A 13,742-nucleotide genomic window follows, 5' to 3' on the forward strand; every position below is an offset into this window, starting at 1 on the left:
GCTGGGTGAGGACATGGATGTGCAGGCTGTGTGGGGAGGATGAGGACATAGATGTGGAGGCTGTGTGGGGAGGATGAGGACATAGATGAGCAGGCTGTGTGGGGTGGATGAGGACATAGATGTGCAGGCTGTGTGGGGTGGATGAGGACATAGATGTGCAGGCTGTATGGGGCGGGATAAGGACATAGATGTGCAGGCTGTGTGGGGCTGGATAAGGACATAGATGTGCAGGCTGTGTGGGGTGGATGAGGGCATAGATGTGTAGGCTGTGTGGGGAGGATGAGGACATAGATGTGCAGGCTGTGTGGGGAGGATGAGGACATAGATGTGCAGGCTGTGTGGGGAGGATGAGGACATAGATGTGCAGGCTGTGTGGGGAGGATGAGGACATAGATGTGTAGGCTGTGTGGGGAGGATGAGGACATAGATGTGCAGGCTGTGTGGGGCTGGGTGAGGACATGGATGTGCAGGCTGTGTGGGGCTGGGTGAGGACATGGATGTGCAGGCTGTGTGGGGAGGATGAGGACATAGATGTGCAGACTGTGTGGGGCTGGATGAGGACATAGATGTGCAGGCTGTGTGGGACTGAATGAGGACATAGATGTGCAGGCTGTGTGGGGAGGATGAGGACATAGATGTGCAGGCTGTGTGGGGAGGATGAGGCATAGATGTGGAGGCTGTGTGGGGAGGATGAGGACATAGATGTGCAGGCTGTGTGGGGAGGATGAGGACATAGATGTGCAGGCTGTGTGGGGCTGGGTGAGGACATGGATGTGCAGGCTGTGTGGGGAGGATGAGGACATAGATGTGGAGGCTGTGTGGGGAGGATGAGGACATAGATGAGCAGGCTGTGTGGGGTGGATGAGGACATAGATGTGCAGGCTGTGTGGGGTGGATGAGGACATAGATGTGCAGGCTGTATGGGGCGGGATAAGGACATAGATGTGCAGGCTGTGTGGGGCTGGATAAGGACATAGATGTGCAGGCTGTGTGGGGTGGATGAGGGCATAGATGTGCAGGCTGTGTGGAGCTGGATGAGGACATAGATGTGCAGGCTGTGTGGGGCTGTATGAGGCATAGATGTGCAGGCTGTGTGGGGATGGATGAGGACATATATGTGCAGGCTGTGTGGGGAGGATGAGGACATATATGTGAAGGCTGTGTGGGGCTGGATGAGGACATAGATGTGCAGGCTGTGTGGGGCTGGATGAGGGCATAGATGTGCAGGCTGTGTGGGGAGTGTGAGGACATAGATGTGCAGGCTGTGTGGGGCTGGATGAGGACATAGATGTGCAGGCTGTGTGGGGCTGGATGAGGACATAGATGTGCAGGCTGTGTGGGGAGGGTGAGGACATAGATGTGCAGGCTGTGTGGGGAGGGTGAGGACATAGATGTGCAGGCTGTGTGGGGCTGGATGAGGACATAGATGTGCAGGCTGTGTTGGGTGGATGAGGAAATATATGTGCAGGCTGTGTGGGGAGGATGAGGACATATATGTGAAGGCTGTGTGGGGCTGGATGAGGACATAGATGTGCAGGCTGTGTGGGGCTGGATGAGGGCATAGATGTGCAGGCTGTGTGGGGAGGGTGAGGACATAGATGTGCAGGCTGTGTGGGGCTGGATGAGGACATAGATGTGCAGGCTGTGTGGGGCTGGATGAGGACATAGATGTGGGGGCTGTGTGGGGCTGGATGAGGACATAGATGTGCAGGCTGTGTGAGGCTGGATGAGGCATAGATGTGCAGGCTGTGTGGGGAGGATGAGGACATAGATGTGCAGGCTGTGTGGGGTGGATGAGGACATAGATGTGCAGGCTGTGTGAGGTGGATGAGGACATAGATGTGCAGGCTGTATGGGGCTGGATGAGGACATAGATGTGCAGGCTGTGTGGGGTGGATGAGGGCATAGATGTGCAGGCTGTGTGAGGCTTTATGAGGACATAGATGTGCAGGCTGTGTGGGGCTGGATGAAGACATAGATGTGCCGGCTGTGTGGGGAGGATGAGGACATAGATGTGCAGGCTTAGCGGGGTGTATGAGGACATAGATGTGCCGGCTGTGTGGGGCTGTATGAGAACATAGATGAGCAGGCTGTGTGGGGCTTGATGAGGACAAAGATGTGCAGGCTGTGTGGGGCTTGATGAGGACAAAGATGTGCAGGCTGTGTGGGGCTGTATGAGAACATAGATGAGCAGGCTGTGTGGGGCTTGATGAGGACATAGATGTGCAGGCTGTGTGGGGTGGATGAGGACATAGATGTGCAGGCTGTGTGGGGTGGATGAGGACATAGATGTGCAGGCTATGTGGGGAGGATGAGGATAAACACTATGGCCAACCCTTAGTAATGAGCGCCGTCATCTTGCCAGCACCATTACTGTGGCGAACTATGAAGAGTGTCGCAAAAAAATAAATCACACCGTTTTTAACAAATATAAATTTAATTGAACAAAAAACGCAGACACACCCTCGTTGACCATTTTATTTGTTAGAAATGTCGGTCATCGATGTAATCCTTTGAATCTGAAGTAGTCCACAGCAGGCACGGTCCTGGAAGACACAAATAACACACACTGTGGCGGATGCACTGAAATATTGTGACATGCTCCGTGCACCCGCTCAATAAGATGTCCCCAAAATGGTATTAATGTAAATGTCATCTCATACCGCAAAAATTACACCTTAAAGAGGACCTGTCACCCAGAAAATCAGCACTAGGAGATGTTACTAAAGTAATCAGCTCCTAGTGCTGAACCAAACGCAGCGGTGTTACACAGAAACCTCTGATAACGCTAACTAACACTGCCGCGCTGTACACTACAAACGCCGGACCGCTCTCAAAGTGGCGTATTCATGAGGGGGCGGGATTGTGGGTGGTGACTGCCGCTTGACACGCGGTAGTCACCGCCGACCTATGGAACGAGCGGGGCGTTTAAGGGAAGAGGGAGCGCCCCCTCATGAATATGTCGGACCCTTTGAGAAAGGTCTGGCGTTTCTAGTGTACACCGCAGCAGTGTTTCCAGTAACGCTATCAGTATAACACCGCTGCTTCTGTCTTAGCACTAGGAGCTGCTTACTTTAGTAACATCTCTGGGCGTGTTCACACGTTGCGTTTTGCCTGCGTTTTCATTGCGTTTGAAACGCATTACAACAGCTGAGGAGAGGCGATTTGCCTAATAACATTACTGTTTACGCTTGTTAACGCATGTGTTGACATTGCGTTTAGAGTGCATTCTGTAAACGGAAACATTAACAGTAATGTAATTAGGCAAATCACCTCTCCTCAGCTGTTGTAATGCGTTTCAAACGCAATGAAAACACAGGACAAAACGCACCGTGTGAACGCGCCCTCCTAGTACCATTTTTCAGGGTGACAGGTCCTCTTTACACAGCTCCGCACACCGAAGTATAGAAAAGTTATTGGCCCCAAAATATGGCAAAATTAAGAATTTTTTTTTCTACAAAAGATTTACATTTTTTTTTAAATCTAAAACATAATAATTCTTCTATAAATGTGGTGTCTCTGTGATTGTACCGACCAAAGAATAAAGCAGAGGTGTCATGTGGGGCGCACAGTGAAATCTGTAGAAACGGAACAAAAGAAAATGGCGCAAATGCGTTTTTTCACCAATATCACTGCATTTGGATTTTTTCTCACTTCCCTGTACACGGCGCAGAATATTTAATACCGTTACTAGAGAGGACAATGGGGGTCATTTACTAAGGGCCCGATTCGCGTTTTCCCGACGTGTTACCCGAATATTTCCGTTTTGCGCCGATTGTACCTGAATTGCCCCGGGTTTTTGGCGCACGCGATCGGAATTTGGCGCATCGGCGCCGGCATGCGCGCGACGGAAATCGGGGGGCGTGGCCGAACGAAAACCCGACGTATTCGGAAAAACCGCCGCATTTAAAAAAAAAATTGTGTCGCGAAAAATTCACTCACCTTCATCCTGGGTAGGCCGGTGTATTTCGAGGCATTCCAGCGGACTTCAGCGCAGCAGCGCCACCTGGTGGACGGCGGAGGAACTGCATTGATGAATCCCGGCCGGACCCGAATCCAGCGCAGAGAACGCGCCGCTGGATCGCGAACGGACCAGGTAAGTAAATGTGCCCCTATGTGTTACACAGAAAACAAGCCGCACACAACTCTGCCCATGGAAAAATAGCAAGTTATGGAATATTGAAAGTGGGGAATGAAAAATGGAAACGCAAAAATAAATAAGGGCCTGGTGGTTAAGGGGTTAAGTCACATGTAGTAAAATAAAAGCAGAATAGCAGGCACTGAGGGAGGGGGGGTCCTATTTGGCAGGGGGTCTATGAGAGTTAAAGTATTTAACACTTTAGCTGCCTATGCAGACAGCAGTGACGGAACAGATACCTGACATCACGGCTGCTGTTGCTGCTGCACACTCCCGGCACTGCTACATCATGTGGCAGTGAGAGGGGGAAGGAGGGGGAGGGGGCGTTGATGGGGGAGGACACGGAGCCAGGACACCCACAGGTAGCACGGGGAAGGGAGGGAATAATTGGGACTTTATCCTAGTCACCTGTGCCAGCGGGACAGGGGTTAAAACTGTCACGCTGAAATCGGGACGGTTGGGAGGTATGCATATATACACACACTGACACCATGCACACTCTACATATATACTGTATACACACACTGACACCATGCACACACTACATATATACTGTATACACACACTGACACCATGCACACTCTACATATATACTGTATACACACACTGACACCATGCACACACTACATATATACTATATACACACTGACACCATGTACACACTACATATATACTGTATACACACTGACACCATGTACACACTACATATATACTGTATACACACTGACACCATGCACATACTACATATATACTGTATACACACTGACACCATGCACACACTACATATATACTGTATACACACTGACACCATGCACACACTACATATATACTGTATACACACTGACACCATGCACACACTACATATATACTGTATACACACTGACACCATGCACACACTACATATATACTGTATACACACACTGACACCATGCACACACTACATATATACTGTATACACACACTGACACCATGCACACTACATATATACTATATACACACTGACACCATGCACACACCACATATACACTGTATACACACACTGACACCATGCACACACTACATATATACTATATACACACACTGACACCATGCACACTCTACATATATACTGTATACACACACTGACACCATGCACACACTACATATATACTGTATACACACACTGACACCATGCACACTCTACATATATACTGTATACACACACTGACACCATGCACACACTACATATATACTATATACACACTGACACCATGTACACACTACATATATACTGTATACACACTGACACCATGTACACACTACATATATACTGTATACACACTGACACCATGCACACTCTACATATATACTGTATACACACACTGACACCATGCACACACTACATATATACTGTATACACACACTGACACCATGCACACTCTACATATATACTGTATACACACACTGGCGCCATGCACACTCTACATATATACTGTATACACACACTGACACCATGCACACATTACATATATACTGTATACACACACTGACACCATGCAAACACTACATATATACTGTATACACACTGACACCATGCACACTCTACATATATACTGTATACACACACTGACACCATGCACACACTACATATATACTGTATACACACACTGACGCCATGCACACACTACATATATACTGTATACACACACTGACACCATGCACACACTACATATATACTGTATACACACACTGACACCATGCACACACTACATATATACTGTATACACACACTGACACCATGCACACACTACATCTATACTGGATACACACCCTGACACCATGCACACACTACATATATACTGTATACACACACTGACACCATGCACACACTACATATATACTGTATACACACTGACACCATGCACACACTACATATATACTGTATACACACCCTGACACCATGCACACACTACATATATACTGTATACACACACTGACACCATGCACACACTACATATATACTGTATACATACACTGACACCATGCACACTACATATATACTATATACACACTGACACCATGCACACACCACATATACACTGTATACACACACTGACACCATGCACACACTACATATATACTGTATACACACACTGACACCATGCACACACTACATATATACTGTATACACACACTGACACCATGCACACACTACATATATACTGTATACACACAATGACACCATGCACACACTACATATATACTGTATACACACCCTGACACCATGCACACACTACATATATACTGTATACACACACTGACACCATGCACACACTACATCTATACTGTATACACACCCTGACACCATGCACACACTACATATATACTGTATACACACACTGACACCATGCACACACTACATATATACTGTATACACACTGACACCATGCACACACTACATATATACTGTATACACACCCTGACACCATGCACACACTACATATATACTGTATACACACACTGACACCATGCACACACTACATATATACTGTATACACACACTGACACCATGCACACTACATATATACTATATACACACTGACACCATGCACACACCACATATACACTGTATACACACACTGACACCATGCACACACTACATATATACTGTATACACACACTGACACCATGCACACACTACATATATACTGTATACACACACTGACACCATGCACACACTACATATATACTGTATACACACAATGACACCATGCACACACTACATATATACTGTATACACACCCTGACACCATGCACACACTACATATATACTGTATACACACACTGACACCATGCACACACTACATATATACTGTATACACACACTGACACCATGCACACACTACATATATACTGTATACACACTGACACCATGCACACACTACATATATACTGTATACACACACTGACGCCATGCACACACTACATATATACTGTATACACACACTGACACCATGCACACACTACATATATACTGTATACACACTGACACCATGCACACACTACATATATACTGTATACACACTGACACCATGCACACACTACATATATACTGTATACACACACTGACGCCATGCACACACTACATATATACTGTATACACACACTGACACCATGCACACACTACATATATACTGTATACACACACTGACACCATGCACACACTACATATATACTGTATACACACACTGACCCCATGCACACACTACATATATACTATATACACACCCTGACACCATGCACACACTACATATATACTGTATACACACACTGACACCATGCACACACTACATATATACTGTGTATACACACTGACACCATGCACACACTACATATATACTGTATACATACACTGACACCATGCACACACTACATATATACTGTATACACACCCTGACACCATGCACACACTACATATATACTGTATACACACACTGACACCATGCACACACTACATATATACTGTATACACATACTGACACCATGCACACTACATATATACTATATACACACTGACACCATGCACACACCACATATACACTGTATACACACACTGACACCATGCACACACTACATATATACTGTATACACACACTGACACCATGCACACACTACATATATACTGTATACACACACTGACACCATGCACACACTACATATATACTGTATACACACAATGACACCATGCACACACTACATATATACTGTATACACACCCTGACACCATGCACACACTACATATATACTGTATACACACACTGACACCATGCACACACTACATATATACTGTATACACACACTGACACCATGCACACACTACATATATACTGTATACACACTGACACCATGCACACACTACATATATACTGTATACACACACTGACGCCATGCACACACTACATATATACTGTATACACACACTGACACCATGCACACACTACATATATACTGTATACACACTGACACCATGCACACACTACATATATACTGTATACACACTGACACCATGCACACACTACATATATACTGTATACACACACTGACGCCATGCACACACTACATATATACTGTATACACACACTGACACCATGCACACACTACATATATACTGTATACACACTGACACCATGCACACACTACATATATACTGTATACACACACTGACACCATGCACACTCTACATATATACTGTATACACACACTGACACCATGCACACACTACATATATACTGTATACACACACTGACACCATGCACACACTACATATATACTGTATACACACACTGACCCCATGCACACACTACATATATACTATATACACACCCTGACACCATGCACACACTACATATATACTGTATACACACACTGACACCATGCACACACTACATATATACTGTGTATACACACTGACACCATGCACACACTACATATATACTGTATACATACACTGACACCATGCACACACTACATATATACTGTATACACACCCTGACACCATGCACACACTACATATATACTGTATACACACACTGACACCATGCACACACTACATATATACTGTATACACATACTGACACCATGCACACTACATATATACTATATACACACTGACACCATGCACACACTACATATATACTGTATACACACCCTGACACCATGCACACACTACATATATACTGTATACACACACTGACACCATGCACACACTACATATATACTGTATACACACCCTGACACCATGCACACACTACATATATACTGTATACACACACTGACACCATGCACACACTACATATATACTGTATACACACCCAGACACCATGCACACACTACATATATACTGTATACACACCCTGACACCATGCACACACTACATATATACTGTATACACACACTGACACCATGCACACACTACATATATACTGTATACACACTGACACCATGCACACACTACATATATACTGTATACACACCCTGACACCATGCACACACTACATATATACTGTATACACACTGACACCATGCACACACTACATATATACTGTATACACACACTGACGCCATGCACACACTACATATATACTGTATACACACTGACACCATGCACACACTACATATATACTGTATACACACTGACACCATGCACACACTACATATATACTGTATACACACTGACACCATGCACACACTACATATATACTGTATACACACACTGACACCATGCACACACTACATATATACTGTATACACACCCTGACACCATGCACACACTACATATATACTGTATACACACTGACACCATGCACACACTACATATATACTCTATTATAATTATAAGGGAAGGGGAAAGTGTAGGGAAAAGTGGCAGTAAAACATCGCTTTTATTAATTATATTTAAAATAAATAGTAATTGTGAACAAGAATTCTAAACAAATAGGAAAAGTTCAAGGGATGTTCTCCGCTTCCATGCTGAGACTGACCCCTGTTATTTGACTTGCATGGATTCCCTTATATTGAGGGATTTATTAGAGGGGATCGTTATTCAACTTTGTAGATGTTGTTTGTAGTATAATGTCCTGTGTTTGCTTTATTAATACTTTGTATCTCATTTGCAATAAAACAGTGTTGCACTATTTCTAATCTCCCAGCTCGTTATTTAGAATGGTTTGTCTGTTCGGGCTAAGGGACTTTTGGCAACACTGTTTGTTATAGATAATGCGTGCACAGAGTGTTGTCCTGCGCACACTGTATTATGTTGAGTGCAGCGTATAGTATTGTATTTAATGTTTCTGGGAACGATGTTCGCATCACTAGTATTGCTGCTCCTCTATTGCTGCGTGCTCATGCAGGGTTGTCAGAGGCAGTCCGTGTAGCAAGCGATCACCGTGTCAAGACTGCACTACCACAGCAGCACGGTCTCACTCTTCCATATGAGTGACAAGCAGCTGCGGCTTCACTGCTTCTTCTATGCCGTAAGTGTGCCGCTATCTAACACTAGGACTTATTGCTATATCTCCCTCCTTACAATTTTAGAACTTTCCCTAAAAATACCCTACGGCCGTTTCGCCGCCATATTGCGGCTTCATCTGGGGGTGTCGGCGCCCGTTTCCTGGCACTTTTTAGTCTAATCAGAATGATTGACATATCTCGTCACCCATCGGATTGGATTCATTGTTCCATTATTTTTAGAGCATTTTCTTTCAGTTTTTATGGCGTATTCATAGTCGATGCTGACAGTATCTTAATGGTAATACTATTCTTATGTATATATGATGAGATTTATTATTTAATAGAGAATCCATTTGCATATAAAAAAAAAATAAGAATAATAATTATTTTTATTATTGAATATTTTTGTTATTCTGTTTTTGTATATTTGTTGATCCCATCAAAGGAACTTTTATCGATATTGTTTAAATCCTTTTACTTGTTAGTCGTGTCTTATCAGTTGTAATATTGATTACATAGTTGTAGGAATATCAAATGATGTGGGAATTGCAGAGAAATTTTCATTTCCTTATTAGAAGGGGGCAACGTTACTTCGAAGGGAAAATAGTGTTACCACCATTGTGTCTCCAGGACACATAGAGGGGGAGGATTCCCCTGAGGAATATAAGAAGGTCCTTTACCATAGCCAGGTGTTGGTATGCCTGACCTAGTGCTTGTCACTTTATTATAAGAAGCATCCAAAATTGAAGGATTCATTTTGAAGGAGTTAATTTTAAAAATCCATTCGCTTTCCTTCCGAAGAAGGATCTTATCCAAATCTCCTCCTCTGATATTAAGTTTTTTTTTTTTTGACAGATGGCCCATCCTTTCAATTCACTGATTTTTCCTTTATGGACCACATTCATGTGTCTGGCTACTGGTGTTGGTTGAAAAATGACCTTTTCTCTTCTGCATTTTTCTTCTTCTTTTGTACAGTTTTTTATTTTATTCAGGTGTTCTCTGATTCTTACTCTGAGTTCTCTCTTGGTTTTTCCCACATAATGGAGATTACATGTGCATTGCAGTATATAAATAATGCCTTTTGATGCACATGTAATGTGTATTGGAATTACATTTCCCTTGTCATCCAAAAAATCTTTCTTCTTTGTGAGAATTTGGCATCCTGTGCACATACCACATGGAAAGAAGCCTGGATATTTGTTTTTTTCGGGGATTTTTTTGTGTGGACAAAATGACTGCTTGTAATCTGATCTCCTATCGTGACACTCTTCCTATATCCACAGCTTGCTTTTTTTTTTTTTTACTTATACAGCTCTTGAGATCTGGGTCTGCTTGTAAAATTTCCCAATGTTTTCCTAAGATAGTTTTCATTTCTGTCCATTGGGTATGAAAACGGGTGATGAATCTTATTTCTTCATCTTTTTCTTTTACTTTAAGTAGAATTTTTCTATCCGTTCTCAGCGCTGTGTTATAAGCAATTTTTATTGATCTGTTACTGTAGTGACGTTGTTTAAGGCGTTTTTTGCCCCTTCTTTGAACTTCTCAAAAGTAGAGCAGTTTCTCCTCAGCCTCAAGAATTCTCCTTTTGGGATGCCCTGGATGGTTCTAGGCAAATGGGCATTCTGGGCATCCTGTTGAGCCATTGGCTTGCCTTTTCTATAAGGCAGCCAATGCCCGACACAATAGGTCGTCCAGGGGGTCGTTCTAAATTCTTGTGAACTTTAGGTAACATATAGAAAGTCGCCACTTTAGGATGTTTATTTTCCAAAAAGTTTTTCTCCTGTTTGGTTATGGCTCCATTCTCCATCCCTTCCGCAATCAGAGTTTCATATTCCTTTAGGAATTCTACACTAGGGTCTGCCCGCAGCGCTTTGTAGCATTTTTTGTTGTGTAATTGTTTATTTGCTTCTGCTACATAAAGGTCTTTTGGCCACAGAACCACATTCCCACCTATCTGACTTTTTGAAGACTACACTGTCTAGATCTTTCAACTCTTTAAGTGCTTCTCTCTCATTTTTTGTCAGATTATCTTTGAAATTGTCTTCTGGGAGTGCCATGATGCCTGCTGTTACTAAGTCCAGGAATACTTTTATATGTGGGATTTTGTCAAGAGGGGGCATTCTTTGAGATTTAGGTTTTAATATTTTCTTTTTATATTGTTTTGAGATTTCAGTTTCTCTATCATCTTGATCTGAGATCAGGTTCAGTAAAACATCTAGATCTGTATCTATATTATTACTGTAGAGATTTTCTGATGACAGAGATTCCAGATATTCTAAGGCTTCCTTCTCCATGTCTGTTATATTGTCATCCAGTAGATCCTTCGATTTTGACGTAAAGATCTTTTTATAAATTAATTTCCTTCCGAAAAGACGTAGATCCTTTATGCACTCAAATTTGTTGAGACGTCTGGGTAAACAAAAATTCAAGCCTTTCTTTAGTAGGCTAGCTTGAGCTCCTGTTAATACATGTTTTGAAAGGTTTATTATTTGCATGTTATTAGTACCCATTTTTGTTTCACAATTTAGTATTTCCCTCTCCCTCTCCCTCTCGATCTCCCTCTGTGGTAGTTCTGACCTCTTCTTTGTTCTCTGAAGCCCCATTTTAACCCCTTAAGGAGGCAGGGTTTTTCGGCTCATTTCTCGCTCTCCAACTTCAAAAATCCATAACTTTTTCATTTTTACTAGAGATGAGCGAGCACTAAAATGCTCGGGTACTCGTTATTCGAGACGAACTTTTCCCGATGCTCGAGTGCTCGTCTCGAATAACGAGCCCCATTGAAGTCAATGGGAGACTCGAGCATTTTTCAAGGGGACCAAGGCTCTGCACAGGGAAGCTTGGCCAAACACCTGGGAACCTCAGAAAAGGATGGAAACACCACGGAAATGGACAGGAAACAGCAGGGGCAGCATGCATGGATGCCTCTGAGGCTGCTTAATCGCACCATTATGCCAAAATTATGGGCAACAGCATGGCCATGACAGAGTGACAGAATGAAGCTAGATAGCATGTAAAACATCCAATAATTGACCCTGACACTATAGGGGACGGCATGCAGAGGCAGCGGCAGCAGCGGCAGGCTAGAGAGTGGCATGGCGACATACTCTAAATGGACTCAGGCTTCAAACCAATGGGTGGCAGAGAGGAACCAAAGGAGGTGAGCAAGAAGCGCTCAAATAATATCGGTACATGATAAAAGTTTGCCAGTATATTTTGTGGATTACACAGCAGGGTGGCGACAAAGTTAACATGGAAGCCATGAAAACAACCCAAAATTCTGCCTGACACAGCTCGTTTGATAAGGGGACCATGTATGGAGGCAGTGAACTAGTAGTAGATTAAAGGTGCTGCAGTTAAAACTATGTTAGTTGGATCTTGGCATGGAGCTGGCGCTCCGCTGCCAGGCGAGCTTTCGCCAATCCAAGCCCCTGTCTCTAGGCTACTCCCCAAACAGCACTTCTAAGAACCTTTTGTATAAGATCAAGTGTAGTAGCGTTCTTATAAGTTTAGGATATGGCGGGTGAGGGGAATGTAAACAGATGCGCAAGAAGCGCTGAAATAATATCGGTAAATGATAAAAGTTTGCAAGTATATTTTGTGGATTACACAGCAGGGT

At 43.4% G+C, this 13,742-nt stretch overlaps 1 protein-coding gene across 4 annotated transcripts in view; it reads left to right on the top strand.

Moving 5' to 3' along the window:
• Positions 1 to 13,742, top strand: part of LOC140134852 (NXPE family member 1-like) — an 88,274-nt gene that overhangs the window by 29,661 nt on the left and 44,871 nt on the right. For 2 of the 4 annotated variants that reach the window (XM_072155589.1, XM_072155591.1), the window contains exon 1: positions 10,100 to 10,149. The exons of the other annotated variants lie outside the window; for them this stretch is intronic. The gene's annotated coding sequence lies outside the window, so the exon portion shown is untranslated. Of the gene's footprint in view, positions 1 to 10,099; positions 10,150 to 13,742 lie in introns of those variants that run through there. 4 annotated transcript variants of the gene reach the window in all.

This window comes from Engystomops pustulosus, chromosome 6 (genome assembly GCF_040894005.1).
Source record: "Engystomops pustulosus chromosome 6, aEngPut4.maternal, whole genome shotgun sequence".
Lineage (NCBI taxonomy): Eukaryota > Metazoa > Chordata > Amphibia > Anura > Leptodactylidae > Engystomops > Engystomops pustulosus.